The sequence below is a fragment of the Hyla sarda genome, chromosome 1 (genome assembly GCF_029499605.1).
Source record: "Hyla sarda isolate aHylSar1 chromosome 1, aHylSar1.hap1, whole genome shotgun sequence".
NCBI classification, from domain to species: Eukaryota; Metazoa; Chordata; class Amphibia; order Anura; family Hylidae; genus Hyla; species Hyla sarda.
The window spans coordinates 359,616,533-359,632,907 of NC_079189.1; positions in this window are offsets into that span (position 1 = coordinate 359,616,533).

A 16,375-nucleotide genomic window follows, 5' to 3' on the forward strand; every position below is an offset into this window, starting at 1 on the left:
CCACACATACACATAGACAACCTTACCTGACCTGCGCTGCGCTTTTCTCTGGCGGCGGCCTGACGAGTGACGTCACTGAAGTCCTGTGCGGGTCTGCGGAGGTATGTCACATGTGCGACGTCCCTCTTCAGACTCGGGCCGCCAGCCAACCGGAGACGCGGAGGAGGTCGGGGTAAGTGAAGCCTTCCGGTGTAATGAAGAAAACTGTGCCCTGAAGCAGAATGTGACCCTCCGCATAGGGACACAGTTGAGGGAGGGTAGTGGGAATGTAATGAGAGGGAGCGGCCTGCAAAGCAGAAAACTGTGTCCCTGTGCGGAGGGTCACATTCCGCTACAGGGCACAGTTTTCTTCATTACACCGGCATTTAGTGCTGCTTGCACGAAGCAGGGCTAAATCCCGGGCGTCGGGCAATACAAATTATATATACTTGGTGCGAGCTGTGTCGGCCGCCCGGCGCCCCTGTTGCTATGGCGCCCAGTGCGGCCGCACAGCTCGCACACCCCTAAGGCCGGCCCTGGATATAATACATGTTTCAGGAAACCTAGAATATGTACAAAAACTATGTTCAGAGGGTAAATATGTGTCAATTTCAGGCTCTTTTTACTTTGCCTGTATCACACAACTAGGAAGATATAGTACATGTTTTAGGAAACTGTATTGACAGGGCAAATGCGTGTCACTTGCATGCGCTTGTTACTTTGCTGCTATCACACAAAATGGAAGATATAATACATGCTTCAGGAAACCAATAATATGCATAAAACTGTGTTAACAGGGCAAATGCGTAGCCTACCCTTTTTGCTTTGCTGCTGTTTAACAACTAGGAAAATATGAGTGTTTCATTGAACCAGAAAAAAAAAACCTTCAGTATCTTAAAAAGCGGATGTGTTTTAAATGCAAATGTTTTTTAGTCTGCTGCTATGTTACAACCTGTAAGTATGCTGTTTTTTGCGATTAATCCATGTAGATGTGGGTAAAGGCACCATGCTGCATTTAGAGTGCTTCATGCAGGTCTGCCTTAGCATAGCTTTGCTTTGTTCCGTACTTGTTCTGGTATTTTTTTTTCTATAAACCTTGACAAAGGCTTGCTGGGATTTGTGGTACATGGTAAGGCTTCTGTAGGAATACAAAGGAGGTCTCCCTATGATCAGCCCACACACAGAGGCTGGGAATTATCACTTCTTTGTGAATCCTTATATAGCCCCTTTAGGATTTATGTACTGTGGATGTTATAGTTAGGATAAGGATTTTGGCTCAAAGATATAGATTGTGGCTCTTATTCACACACAATGTCTGTCTTATCTCTATTTCTTTCTCTGTATAATGCGGCCTGCTTTCAGACTGGTTTGTTAGCTTTCAGCTGTGTAAATCTGCCCTCCACCTTGTTGTCTCCTATTGGCATTTTAGCTGTCACATGATATCACATGATAACCCGGGTTATCATGTGATATGCTGGTCACCCTGACTTCCCACCACCGCCCCCTGCTCCTCCCACTTCCTTTGGGCGCCAAAATGCCATGCTTTTTTACATGTTTTCACACTTTTACCGGATCGGGCAAACCGGTAAAAGTTCGGCGAGCATAGCAAAACGTAGTTCGGGTGGAATCCAACACTAATTACTATACATGATATTTGGTGCTATTAGTACTGTTACTTACATTGGACAACCTATTATTCAGAAAAAAAAACTGCTTAAATACATATGCACAGGACAGGGTACTTATTTTTCTATCCCCTTGACTTTAATGCTTATTGTTATTAAATTCACTTGTGATATTTTGAAGATTTAAATGGCATTCTGTATGCTCTTGTGGGTAGAGCATTTTATTAGCAACAAGGTCTTTATTACTATTATTACACTTCAGATAATGTAATGCAGCTATAAAGATAACATCCTGTGGCTTACATATCTATTTATCTTTGGCTTTATCCTTCATGAGAGCTGTTCACACGTTGTATACCACAGTAGTTTAATAGCTTATTTCAGAATCTGACTTCTGTAATGCAGATTCTATTGTAGAATGAGTTTCAGGTCAGTAGGAGATTTGTTCTTAGTTGGGCAGATCATAAAACAAATGCAAAAACATTGTAGAACCAATGACTAAAATAAATAGTCGTCAGTTAAGTACTCTTGCAATAATTGCCCTTGAAAGAGAAATCTAGCCAATAATTATAGTCTCGGTGTCATGATAGCCATCAGATCACGTGAGTCTATACATTCGACTGCCATTGATTTCTTGAATTAATGTTACACAGCATTCTATAGAAACAGACAGATTTCCATTACTGTAAATAAAACTATTTCTATAGTTTTAAAAAGGTATGGGTCAGTGGCGTAGCTATAGAAGTCGCAGGGATCACAATCACGACCGGGCCTCATAGTCTGGGGGGCCCACAGAGCCCTTCTTCCACTACACTGTGCAGCTGCAGCAACAGGTCCGCCACTCAGGCGCAGCCCGAGGGCCCGGGCCTGTCGCTGCCAGCAATCTTGATTTTTTTTTAATTACCTGAGCGCTGGCCCTTTAAAAATCAGCGCAGGGTCAGGGGAGACCAGGGACCGACAGGAATAGAAGTGCCCCGCGCAGGTACGCACGCACGTCTGCTCCAAGCCCCTGCCTCTGAGGATAGGGTGCAGGGGGGGGGAGCTGGATGGCGGTGTATGAGGTAATGAGGAGGAGACTGAGAATGGGGTGCAGGGGGGGGGAGCTGAATGGCGGTGTATGAGGTAATGAGGAGGAGACTGAGGATAGGGTGCAGGGGGGCTGGATGGCGGTGTATGCGGTAATGAGGAGGATACAGAGGATGGGGTGTGGGGTGGAGAAGGATGGCGGTGTATGAGGTAATGAGGAGGAGACTGAGGATGGGGCATGGGGAGGGAGCTGGATGGCGGTGTATGAGGAGGAGACTGAGGAAGGGGTGCGGGGGGGAGCTGGATGGCGGTGTATGAGGTAATAAGGAGGAGACTGAGGATGGGGTGCGGGGGGAGTTGGATGGCGGTGTATGAGGTAATGAGGAGGAGACTGAGGATGGGGTACGGGGGGGAGCTGGATGGCGGTGTATGAGGTAATGAGGAGGAGACTGAGGATGGGGTGCAGGGGGGAGCTGGATGGCAGTGTATGAGGTAATGAGGAGCAGACTGAGGATGAGGTGCAGGGGGGGGGAGCTGGATGGCAGTGTATGATGTAATGAGGAGGAGACTGAGGATGGGGTGCGGGGGGAGCTGGATGGCGGTGTATGAGGTAATGAGGAGGAGACTGAGGATAGGGTGCGGGGGGGGGGAGCTGGATGGTGGTGTATGGGGCAATAAGGAGGAGACTGAGGATAGGGTGCGGAGGGAGCTGGATGGCGGTGTATGAGGTAATGAGGAGGAGACTGAGGATGGGGTGCGGGAGGGGAGCTGGATGGCGGTGTATGAGGTAATGAGGAGGAGACTGAGGATGGGGTGCGGGAGAGCTGGATGGCGGTGTATGAGGTAATGAAGAGGAGACTGAGGATGGGGTACGGGGGGAGCTGAATGGCGGTGTATGAGGTAATGAGGAGGAGACTGAGGATGGGGTACGGGGGGAGCTGGATGGCGGTGTATGAGGTAATGAGGAGGAGACTGAGGATGGGGTGCGGGGGGGGGAGCTGGATGGTGGTGTATGAGGTAATGAGGAGGGGACTGAAGATGGGGTGTGGGGGGGTTGCTGGATGGCGGTGTATAAGATAATGAGGAGGAGACTGAGGATGGGGTGGGGGTTGTGGGTGGCGTTGTATGAGGTAATGACTTTGGTAAAGACTTAGGGGTCCTGGGGGGGGGGGGGGGTAAGAGAAGCCTGGAAATGGATAGATGTCTGGAGAAGGACAGTGCAGGAGTGGGATTCAGCTGGATGAGGAAGAAACACTGTGTGACAGAATTATAATAATGGGAACAATGTGTGGCAGGGTTATATTTGGAGTGCACAGTGTATGGCAGGGTTATATTCTGAGGATACAGTTTGTGGCAGTATTTTACTCGGGGGTTACAGTGTGTAGCAGTATTATATTCAGGGGGTACAGTGTGTGGCAATAATATATTTAGAGGGTACAGTGGGTGGCAGTATTATATTCAGGGGACACAGTATTTGGCAGGATTATAATGATTAATGTATATAGAGAATATAGAGAATGAGGATCTGCTAACAAGCTGAGGAATCAATGATGTCCGGGCCTCAGACTCTGCAGAGAAGATGGAGCTGGAAGAAGACCTGGTGCCCGGGCAAGATGAGAAAGAAAAGACAACAGAGAAGATGTCACTCAGGTCACTGATATCACCGTGTGTCTTTTCTGACCCAATCTGTGGCTCTTCAGCTGTTGCAAAACAACTTCCATAATGCCTGATGATCTCCAGACACAATGGGAGATGTAGCTTTATAACAGCTGGAGAGCCACTTGAACCAAGGTGATTGGTGGGGATCTAAGCAGTCGGACCCCCACCATAAAAATGGGCTACTTATTTTAAAATGCCGAGCCTATTTTTGGCTCCAGTCCGGCCCTGCCTGTAAATCAATATTATCTTTCTGCGGTCGAGGCCAGGTAAGGGGTTCCTCAGGGATTGGGAAAGCGGGTCGTCGAGGGGCAGAGTGGCCCAGGACATTTTTTGCATTGGGGCCCTGTGATTTCTAGCTATTCCCCTGGTATGGGCTGTTTATAATCTGCCTCGCTACACCTGGAAGGCAGCGGCATTAGCTCTCTGATCAGAGAAAAGAGCCTCACACTCTGCAGATATTTGCATATTCATTATGGTGGGTGGGCCAGACATGGAATATGGAGGAGGTAGGGGAGCTTGGCCAGCTAGCTCCCTGCCTCCATTGTGCAGAGCTGCAAACAGAACTAGAAGAAATAAGACATTTAACTCTACAGATACTGAATGGTCTTTCCCCCAAGCAAACAGACTCAAACAGGCAGATTCACAGTTCAATAGTTCTGGGTTTATTTGTAGCAGTTTACATACACCAATAAGTTTTGCTTGCCGCATGCAGTAAACAAGAAACTTAAATGTTCTGTACATCAGGTTCTTTATATCAATGTAAACTTCTGAAGTTCTCACCCAAAACCTGGCAGATTCAGTGCTAAAAAATCAGTCTTTTTGGTGCAGTGTATTAGCATCCTATATTCCACGGACACACTGGTTTTATTTCAGAGCAATTCCTTCTCCTGCTCTCTGGCAGTGCTCACACATCTGTGTGTTCAGCACAGGCCTCTAACACACACCAGAACTGGAGCATGGGAGTAACTTTATCTTTAGAACCTGAGACACTCCCAAAGCCTGGACCCAAACTTCAGTCTTATGTCACTGAGGCAAAAAGCCTCAGAGATACATAGATCCCATACACCAGATTACCAGCTGCTTACTTACAATAAATAAAGCCATAGTCTCATTTGTAAAAACTTTTGACCTGTTTTACATACAGTAAACAGATTTTTTTTTTTTTTTTTTTTAAAGAACATATTTCAGTATCTGTTCTTAGGCAGAAGAAAAATGCATGGCTAATCTTACGCACTACATACAAAAATTCCTGTGAGTGCACTATATTAATATTTTTAAGAGAAAATTGATTATTGGTCTTGTAGAAAACAGACAGATATTAGCATACTATTAAGACACATAAAAGACGAAATGTCAGTTTAGCTTTCTGGTATTTGATGAAAGGAATGTCTTGCAGTTTATTCCTTTCATGCCTAAACTACAATGCACTGTATAACTACACTGGACAGCAGTGGGCCCCATTGTACAGACATCGAGTTATAAAGCAGACGTTGCTGAGTAGACTGATATTTAAGGTTTTTTGGTTTTTTTTACTGTAAATTTTTACTGATGTTTAACAAGAAGTCATACAAACAACAATTGTCAGGGGGGTAGGCCCCCAAAGGTTAAGGCAAACAGACTGTCACGATTCGGCTGGCTGGAGGTGGATCCTCTGTGCCAGAGAGGGATAGGCGTGGACCGTGCTGGTGGACCGGTTCTAAGTTGCTACTGGTATTCACCAGAGCCCGCCGCAAAGCGGGATGGTCTTGCAGCGGCGTTAGCAACCAGGTCGTATCCACCAGCAACGGCTCAACCTCTCTGACTGCTGAAGATAGGCGCGGTACAAGGGAGTAGACAAGAGCAAGGTCGGACGTAGCAGAAGGTCAGGGCAGGCAGCAAGGATCGTAGTCAGGGGCAACGGCAGGAGGTCTGGAACACAGGCTAGGAACACACTAGGGAACGCTTTCACTGGCACAATGGCAACAAGATCCGGCGAGGGAGTGCAGGGGAAGTGAGGTATAAGTAGGGAGTGCACAGGTGAGAATACTGATTAGGCCTGCTGCGCCAATCAGTGGCGCAGCGGCCCTTTAAATGGCAGAGACCCGGCGCCCGCGCGCCCTAAGGAGCGGGGCCGCGCGCGCCGGGACAACACAGACGGAGAACGGGTCAGGTACGGAATCGCATCCCGGCTGGGAGTAATATCGCAGCGCACCCGGTCAGCAGGTCTGACCGGGGCGCTGCGAATGAGAGAACGCTGCGAGCGCTCCGGGGAGGAGCGGGGACCCGGAGCGCTCGGCGTAACAGTACCCCCCCCCCCCCTTGGGTCTCCCCCTCTTTTTGGAGCCTGAGAACCTGAGGATAAGACTTTTGTCCAGGATGTTGTCCTCAGGTTCCCAGGATCCCTCCTCAGGGCCGCAATTCTCCCAGTCGACCAAGAAGAATCTTTTACCTCTGACCGTTTTGGATGCTAGAATCTCCTTCACAGAAAAGACGTCAGAAGATCCGGAAACTGGAGTGGGAGAAACAACTTTGGGAGAGAAGCGGTTAAGGATGAGTGGTTTAAGGAGAGAGACATGGAAGGCATTGGGAATACGGAGATAAGGAGGAAGAAGGAGTTTGTAAGAGACAGGGTTGATCTGGCACTTGATTTTGAAAGGACCAAGATAGCGTGGTCCCAGTTTGTAACTGGGGACACGAAAATGAACATATTTAGCGGAGAGCCATACCTTGTCTCCGGGAGCAAAAATGGGGGGAGTTCTTCTTTTTTTATCAGCAAATCTTTTCATCCGGGATGAAGCCTGTTAAAGAGAATTTTGGGTCTCCTTCCATATGGTGGAAAGATCACGAGTCACTTCATCCACAGCGGGCAAACCAGAGGGCAAGGGAGTAGGGAGGGGAGGAAGAGAGTGACGGCCGTACACCACGAAAAATGGGGATTTAGCAGAAGATTCGGAGACTCTGAAGTTGTATGAGAATTCGGCCCATGGTAGAAGATCTGCCCAGTCATCCTGGCGGGAGGAAACAAAATGCCGTAAATAGTCACCCAGGACCTGATTAACTCTTTCTACTTGCCCATTGGATTGGGGATGATAAGAAGAAGAGAAGTTTAATTTGATCTTGAGCTGTTTACAGAGGGCCCTCCAGAATTTAGACACGAATTGGACGCCTCTATCTGAGACAATATGCGTGGGCAAACCGTGAAGGCGAAAAATGTGTATAAAAAATTGCTTTGCCAACTGAGGCGCTGAAGGAAGACCAGGAAGAGGAATAAAATGTGCCATCTTGGAAAATCGATCAACGACCACCCAAACAACTGTGTTGCCACGGGATGAGGGCAAGTCCGTAATAAAGTCCATACCAATCTGTGACCAAGGCTGTTCAGGAACAGGCAGAGGATGAAGGAGACCAGCAGGCTTCTGGCGAGGAGTCTTATCCCGGGCACAGACAGTACAGGCCCGCACGAAATCAATAACATCAGTCTCCAGAGTCGGCCACCAATAAAATCGAGAGATGAGTTGCAAGGATTTTTTGATGCCCACATGGCCTGCGAGGTGGGAGGAGTGTCCCCATTTGAGAATCCCGAGACGCTGGCGTGGAGAAACGAAGGTCTTCCCTGGAGGAGTTTGCCTGATGGAAGCTGGAGAAGTGGAGATCAGACAGTCCGGAGGAATGATGTGTTGCGGAGAGACCTCTACTTCAGAGGCATCAGAAGAACGAGAGAGGGCCCTAATGTTCTTGTCAGCAGGGCGAAAATGGATTTCAAAGTTAAAACGGGCAAAGAACAACGACCACCTAGCCTGGCGAGGGTTCAGTCGTTGGGCAGACTGGAGGTAGGAGAGATTCTTGTGATCAGTGTATATGATAACTGGAAATTTTGATCCCTCCAGCAGGTGCCTCCATTCCTCAAGCGCCAATTTAATGGCCAGTAGTTCTCGATCCCCGATGGAATAGTTTCTCTCCGCCGGGGAGAAGGTCCTAGAAAAAAAACCACAAGTCACAGCATGCCCGGAAGAATTTTTTTGTAGAAGGACAGCTCCAGCTCCCACTGAGGAGGCATCTACCTCCAATAGGAAGGGTTTAGATGGGTCAGGTCTGGAGAGCACGGGAGCGGAAGAAAAGGCAGACTTGAGATGTTTAAATGCGTCTTCCGCTTGGGGGGACCAGGACTTGGGATTGGCATAAAGCCACGATAGGAGCCACAATAGTGGAAAAGTGTGGAATAAACTGTCTGTAATAATTGGCGAACCCCAAAAAACGTTGGATAGCACGGAGTCCGGAGGGGCGTGGCCAATCTAAGACGGCAGAGAGTTTATCTGGGTCCATTTGTAGTCCCTGGCCAGAGACCAAGTATCCTAGGAAAGGAAGAGATTGACATTCAAAGAGACATTTCTCCATTTTGGCATAAAGTTGATTGTCACGAAGTCTCTGAAGAACCATGCGGACATGCTGGCGGTGTTCTTCTAAGTTGGCAGAAAAAATCAGAATATCGTCCAGATAAACCACAACACAGGAATATAGGAGATCACGAAAAATGTCATTAACAAAGTCTTGGAAGACGGCAGGGGCGTTGCATAGGCCAAAGGGCATGACCAGATACTCAAAGTGTCCATCTCTGGTGTTAAATGCGGTCTTCCATTCGTCCCCCTCCCTGATGCGGATGAGATTATAAGCACCTCTTAAGTCCAGTTTGGTAAAGATGTGGGCACCTTGTAAGCGATCAAAGAGTTCCGAGATAAGAGGTAAGGGGTAGCGGTTTTTTACCGTGATTTTATTAAGTCCGCGGTAATCAATACAAGGACGTAGGGAGCCATCTTTTTTGGACACAAAAAAAAATCCAGCTCCGGCAGGAGAGGAGGACTTGCGGATAAACCCCTTTTTTAAATTCTCCTGGATGTACTCCGACATGGCAAGAGTCTCTGGAGCAGACAGAGGATAGATTCTGCCCCGGGGTGGGGTAGTGCCCGGGAGGAGGTCAATAGGACAGTCATAAGGCCTGTGAGGAGGCAAAGTCTCAGCTTGCTTTTTGCAAAAAATGTCAGAATAGTCCATATAAGCCTTAGGAAGACCGGATACAGGGGGAACCACAGGGTCACGGCAAGGAGTACTGGGCACCGATTTAAGACAGTCCTTGTGACAAGAAGTACCCCAGTTCTTGATTTCTCCTGTGGACCAATCAAGGGTTGGGGAATGGCGTTGAAGCCACGGTAATCCAAGAAGAATTTCAGAAGTGCAGTTGGAGAGGACCAAAAATTCAATTTTTTCGTGATGAGGTCCGATGCACATTAGGATAGGTTCCGTGCGGTAACGCACGGTACAGTCCAATCTTTCATTGTTAACAGAATTGATGTAGAGGGGTCTGGCGAGACTGGTCACCGGGATGTTGAACCTGTTGATGAGAGAGGCCAAAATAAAATTTCGTGCAGATCCGGAATCCAAGAAGGCCGTAGCAGAGAAGGAGAAGGTAGAGGAAGATATCCGCACAGGCACAGTAAGGCGTGGAGAAGCAGAGTAGACATCAAGAACTGTCTCATCTTTGTGCGGAGTCAGCATACGTCTTTCCAGGCGGGGAGGACGGATAGGACAATCTTTCAAGAAGTGTTCGGTACCGGCACAGTACAGGCATAGGTTCTCCATGCGGCGTCGTGTCCTCTCTTGAGGTGTCAAGCGAGACCGGTCAACTTGCATAGCCTCCACGGCGGGAGGCACAGGAACGGATTGCAGAGGACCAGAGGAGAGAGGAGCCGGGGAGAGAAACCGCCTCGTGCGAACAAAGTCCATATCCTGGCGGAGCTCCTGACGCCTTTCGGAAAAACGCATGTCAATGCGGGTGGCAAGATGAATAAGTTCATGCAGGTTAGCAGGAATTTCTCGTGCGGCCAGCACATCTTTAATGTTGCTGGATAGGCCTTTTTTAAAGGTCGCGCAGAGGGCCTCATTATTCCAGGATAATTCGGAGGCAAGAGTACGGAATTGGATGGCGTACTCGCCAACAGAAGAATTACCCTGGACCAGGTTCAGCAGGGCAGTCTCAGCAGAAGAGGCTCGGGCAGGTTCCTCAAAGACACTTCGGATCTCCGTGAAGAAGGAGTGTACAGAGGCAGTGACGGGGTCATTGCGGTCCCAGAGCGGTGTGGCCCACGACAGAGCTTTCCCAGACAGAAGGCTGACTACGAAAGCCACCTTAGACCTTTCAGTTGGAAACTGGTCCGACATCATCTCCAAGTGCAGGGAACATTGCGAAAGAAAGCCACAGCAAAACTTAGAGTCCCCATCAAATTTATCCGGCAAGGATAATCGTAAGCCGGAAGCGGCCACTCGCTGCGGAGGAGGTGCAGGAGCTGGTGGAGGAGATTGTTGCTGGAGCTGTGGTAATAGCTGCTGTAGCATCACGGTCAGTTGAGACAGCTGGTGACCTTGTTGCGCTATCTGTTGCGACTGCTGGGCGACCACCGTGGTGAGGTCGGTGACAACTGGCAGTGGGACTTCAGCGGGATCCATGGCCGGATCTACTGTCACGATTCGGCTGGCTGGAGGTGGATCCTCTGTGCCAGAGAGGGATAGGCGTGGACCGTGCTGGTGGACCGGTTCTAAGTTGCTACTGGTATTCACCAGAGCCCGCCGCAAAGCGGGATGGTCTTGCAGCGGCGTTAGCAACCAGGTCGTATCCACCAGCAACGGCTCAACCTCTCTGACTGCTGAAGATAGGCGCGGTACAAGGGAGTAGACAAGAGCAAGGTCGGACGTAGCAGAAGGTCAGGGCAGGCAGCAAGGATCGTAGTCAGGGGCAACGGCAGGAGGTCTGGAACACAGGCTAGGAACACACTAGGGAACGCTTTCACTGGCACAATGGCAACAAGATCCGGCGAGGGAGTGCAGGGGAAGTGAGGTATAAGTAGGGAGTGCACAGGTGAGAATACTGATTAGGCCTGCTGCGCCAATCAGTGGCGCAGCGGCCCTTTAAATGGCAGAGACCCGGCACGCGCGCGCCCTAAGGAGCGGGGCCGCGCGTGCCGGGACAACACAGACGGGGAACGGGTCAGGTACGGGAGCCGAGATGCACATCGCGAGCGGGCGCGTCCCGCATCGCGAATCGCATCCCGGCTGGGAGTAATATCGCAGCGCACCCGGTCAGCAGGTCTGACCGGGGCGCTGCGAACGAGAGAACGCTGCGAGCGCTCCGGGGAGGAGCGGGGACCCGGAGCGCTCGGCGTAACACAGACATTAAGACATTAATATACCATTGCATAACCTCAAAAAATACAATGAGTTTGCCAAGAATAAGACCAGGCCAGTCAAGCCCAATATCGACCTGAGGATAGAACAACCAGGGTGGGGAAGGGAAACACCAATCAAGGACAACACACAAGGGGATCACACAGAAGGAAACATAAAATAAGAGACACGCAGTAGAATAAAAAGGTGTGATAGTAGTGGTAGTGAGAAAAGGCAGTAAGAGAAGTGGTCAGTCCAGGAGGAGAGGTATCAGGGAGGTTGCCTGTCAGTGACCTGTCCCATGGGTCCCAAACTGAAAAGAACTGTGGGGTGGTGTGTTATTCAGTGACGCAGTAAGGAATTACAGGGAACGAATCTCTCGCACTCTGGCTATTAGCTCGTCCTCCAAAGGGGGCAGTGTCTGCTTCCAGTGCTTAGCGATGAGAGTCTTAGCCGCCAAGACTACATGCATAAATAATTTGAACAGTTTCTTAGCTAAGGCTCTAGTTGAGAGGAGCAACAAATAAACCAAGGGGTCCAGAGGGACCAGGACACCCAAAAACCCCTAAAGCAATCGTTGGACCACCCCCCAGTATGGGCGTATCAATGGACAGGACCAAAATATGTGGAATACATCACCCAAACCTACGCCACATCGCCAACACTGAGGGGGGATATCAGGGTTCAGTTTATTTAGGAGGACCAGGGTGCAGACTGATATTTAATGTTATGGGAAAAGCTTCAGTATAACATGTAACATTCATTTAAAGGGGTACTCCTGTGCAAAACTTTTTTTTTTTTTAATCAACTAGTGCCAGAAAGTTAAACAGATTTGTAAATTACTTCTATTAAAAAAATCTTCAAGTACTTATTAGCTGCTGAATACTACAGAGAAAATGGTTTTCTTTTTGGAACACAATGCTCTCTGCTGACATCTCTGTCCATTTTAGGAACTGTCCAGAGCAGCATATGTTTGCTATGGGGATTTTATCCTACTCTGGACAGTTCTTAAAATGGACAGAGATGTCAGCAGAGAGCATTGTGGTCATGATGTCAGCAGAGAGCTCTGTGTTCCAAAAAGAAAACCATTTCCTCTGTAGTATTCAGCCGCTAATAAGTACTGGAGAGATTAAGATTTTTTTAATAGAAGTCGTTTACAAATCTGTTTAACTTTCTGGCCCCAGTTGATTTAAAAAACTAAAAAAAAGTTTTCCACGGGAGTACCCCTTTAAAGAGGTTGTCTCACCTTGCTGTTTCAGTTTTTCAACCAGCTCCAGCCTGTCTGTGGCCACAGGAGGTGGTCAAAAAAGCCAGAAACAGCCAAATCTGAAAAAATTCGCAATTTGCATAACTCCTATTGACTTTCTGACCACCTCCTGCGGCCGTAGACAGACTTGAGCTGGCTGGAAAACTAAAACAGTGAGGTGGGGCAATCCCTTCAAGAGCATTGTCTGGGGAACAGAAAGGGTCCTATGTGTTCTGCTCCTCGGTGCTCCACTTCCTCTCCCTGGTTGTTTTTAGAAGTATACTGTATTAGAGATGGAGGGGGCAGCTGCTTGTGCAGTTATCCTGCGTGAGCAAAACCAAGCCCACACATGGGGGGAGATTTATCAAAACCTGTGCAGAGGAAAAGTTACCCAGTTGCCCCTAGCAACCAATCAGATCGCTTCTTTCATTTTGCAGACGAAGAAAATAGGAGAAAAGGGACCAACGGATTCCAGGCGCTGCTTGCTCAAACACCATAGGCAGAGGTTAATAGTAAAAGATCCTTGCAGGGATCATATTTATCAGCATGCTGATCTGATGAAGAGGGGGTTACCCTCGAAACGCGTCATCTGTAATTTTATTATTTTAATAATAAATATGATCCCTGCAAGGATCTTTTACTATTAACCTCTGCCTTTGGTGTTTGAGCAAGCAGCGCCTGGAATCCGTTGGTCCCTTTTCTCCTATTTTCTTCGCATGCTACTACAGGACAGGATCCCCTGACTCCTGAGGACCCTCCGGCTGAGCAGCCTGCTCCACCTTTATACCTCTATCAGAGGTGATATGCAATTTATCTTCCACTCCAAGGTGAGCGGCCACCTATAAGGTGCTACACTATTTTATATCTATCCTAAGGGTAATACATGAGGCACCATTCGCGGTCTTCTTTTTTTCACTACATTACCACAGGTTCATTTTGCAGAGGCCTTGTTAAAAATGAAAGAAGCGATCTGATTGGTTGCTATGGGCAACTGGGCAACTTTTCCTTTGTACTGTTTTTGATAAATCTCCCCTATGATGTCCAATACTGTATCAGTTTGCTGTGTTAACCTTGTTCTATATCATGAAGCTGCCAGATCAGATACCATGTTACACCGGACATGTTCCCTTTAAGGGCATTTTATATAATAATAATAAAAGGAAAAACATTACTCTATACCAGTGGTCTCCAACCTGCGGACCTCCAGATGTTGCAAAACTACAACTCCCAGCATGCCCGAACAGCCGTTGGCTGTCCGGGCATGCTGGGAGTTGTAGTTTTGCAACATCTGGAGGTCCGCAATTTGAAGACCACTGCTCTATACAGTTACCTACACACTGCAGATTCCACGCTGTGGAGCTTGTATTCAGCTATTTATTTACATTGGTAATGCAGAATAAAATCCATAGCATCAAATCTGCAGAATATACAGTACATGTGAACTACCAATACGGTACACATAGACAGGATATAGCAATACCACCAAAAGCAGCCACTGGGATTTATAGATTTACACAACTAGAAGCAGGCAGTGACTAATATCTAAGAAACATGAAGAGCTTGGAGAGTTCTCAATGAGATGCTAATATCCTTAAGCATTGTCTGTCCTTCATGACTAATAGATGCAGAATTCTTGGAAAACGATTCTTCAACGTAGCTTAGTACACAGTGTTCTCTCAATTATAACATTTTTTTAACAAAATAAAAAAACGAAAGACTTTTTGCAGAAAAAAATATTTTTTGCTAATAACCAGAAAAATTGTGATATTGCGAGGGATATCACAATTTAACAGTGGTGAGCATATAAATTCTGGTATCCATATGAAGATACTGTAGAAACATTTTGTATAGCTTTGCTTACTAGGCAATGTTAATCCTTAAAGGGGTACTCCCATGGAAAACTTTTTTTTTTTTTTTAATCAACTGGTGCCAGAAAGTTAAACAGATTTGTAAATTACTTCTATTAAAAAATCTTAATCCTTCCAGTACTTTTTAGGGGCTATATACTACACAGGAAATGCTTTACTTTTTAGATTTTTCTGATGTCATGACCACAGTGCTCTCTGCTGACCTCTGCTGTCCATTTTAGGAACTGTCCTGAGCAGCATATGTTTGTTATGGGGATTTTCTCCTGCTCTGGACAGTTCCTAAAATGGTCAGCAGAGAGCACTGTGGTCATGACATCAGAGAAATTTAAAAAGTAAAGCATATAGTATATAGCATATAAAGCATATAGTATATAGCCCCTAAACAGTACTGAAAATATTAAGATTTGTTAATAGAAGTAATTTACAAATCTGTTTAACTTTCGGGCACCAGTTAATTAAAAAAAAAAAAGTTTTACCCGGGAGTACCCCTTTAAAGCAGATGTTCCACCCCAGCTTTTCCTGGTTTACGTAAACAGCATAAACAGTTATGCAAACAGTTATAAACTATCCATCTGATTATAGACTATGGGCAGCACAGTTTAAACTAGTTTAAAGACTGACTTTCCATCTATCACTACAATTGCCGGATTAACAGCCCATACCGAACCATTGGTATTTTTGCTTTTTTTTTTCAAACTATCTGTTTCCAGTATTTTTCATTGTAGGGTGGTATTCTTGAGGTGTGGTTGAAATTTATTTTAAATGTAAATTATTTTTATTAAAAAATCTTAATCCTTTCAATTATTATCAGCTGCTGAAGTTGAGTTGATCTTTTCTGTCTGGCAACAGTGCTCTCTGCTGACATCTCTGCTTGTCTCGGGAACTGCACATACTAGAAGAGGTTTACTATGAGCATTTGCTTCTACTCTCGACAGTTCCCGAGACAGGTGTCATCAGAGAGCACTTAGACAGAAAAGAACAACTCAACTTCAGCAGCTCATAAGTACTGAAAGGATTAAGATTTTTTAATAGAAGTAATTTACAAATCTGAAAGCAAAGGAGAAGGTGGAGCCAGCACTGTGTAAAATCATTCCTTTATTGAAATCAAGGTTAAAAGTCCATAGACAAGCAGAAGAAAAAATTAGCACTAGGACAACAGTGCATGTGTGCAAGGTTGGAGCACCTCTAGACGCCAATGCGTTTCAGGCCATTAGGCCCTTGCCATGACTAAGGGCCTAATGGCCTTAAATGCGTTGGCGCCTAGAGGTGCTCCAACCTTGCACACAAGCACTGTTGTCCTAGTGCTCATTTTTTCTTCTGCTTGTCTATGGACTTTTAACCTGGATTTCAATAAAGGAATGATTTTACACAGTGCTGGCTCCACCTTCTCCTATGCTTTCTCCTTTGAACTTTGAGGCCGGCCGTGCACGTGTGGAGCAGGTGAGCTGAATCCCCTTTATCTTCATTTTAATTTACAAATCTGTTTAACTTTCTGGAGCCAGTTGATATATAAAAAAATGTTTTTCCTGAATAACCCATATAAGGCCAAAATGGTCTGTGTCCTTAAAGGGGTACTCCGGTGAAAACCTTTATTCTTTTAAATCAACTGGCTCCGGAAAGTTAAACAGATTTTTACATTACTTCTATTAAAAAATCTTTATCCTTCCTGTACTTATTAGCTGCTGAATACTACAGAGGAAATTATTTTCTTTTTGGAATGCTCTCTGATGACATCACAAGCACAGTTCTCTCTGCTGACGTTATAATAATAATAAGTCTTT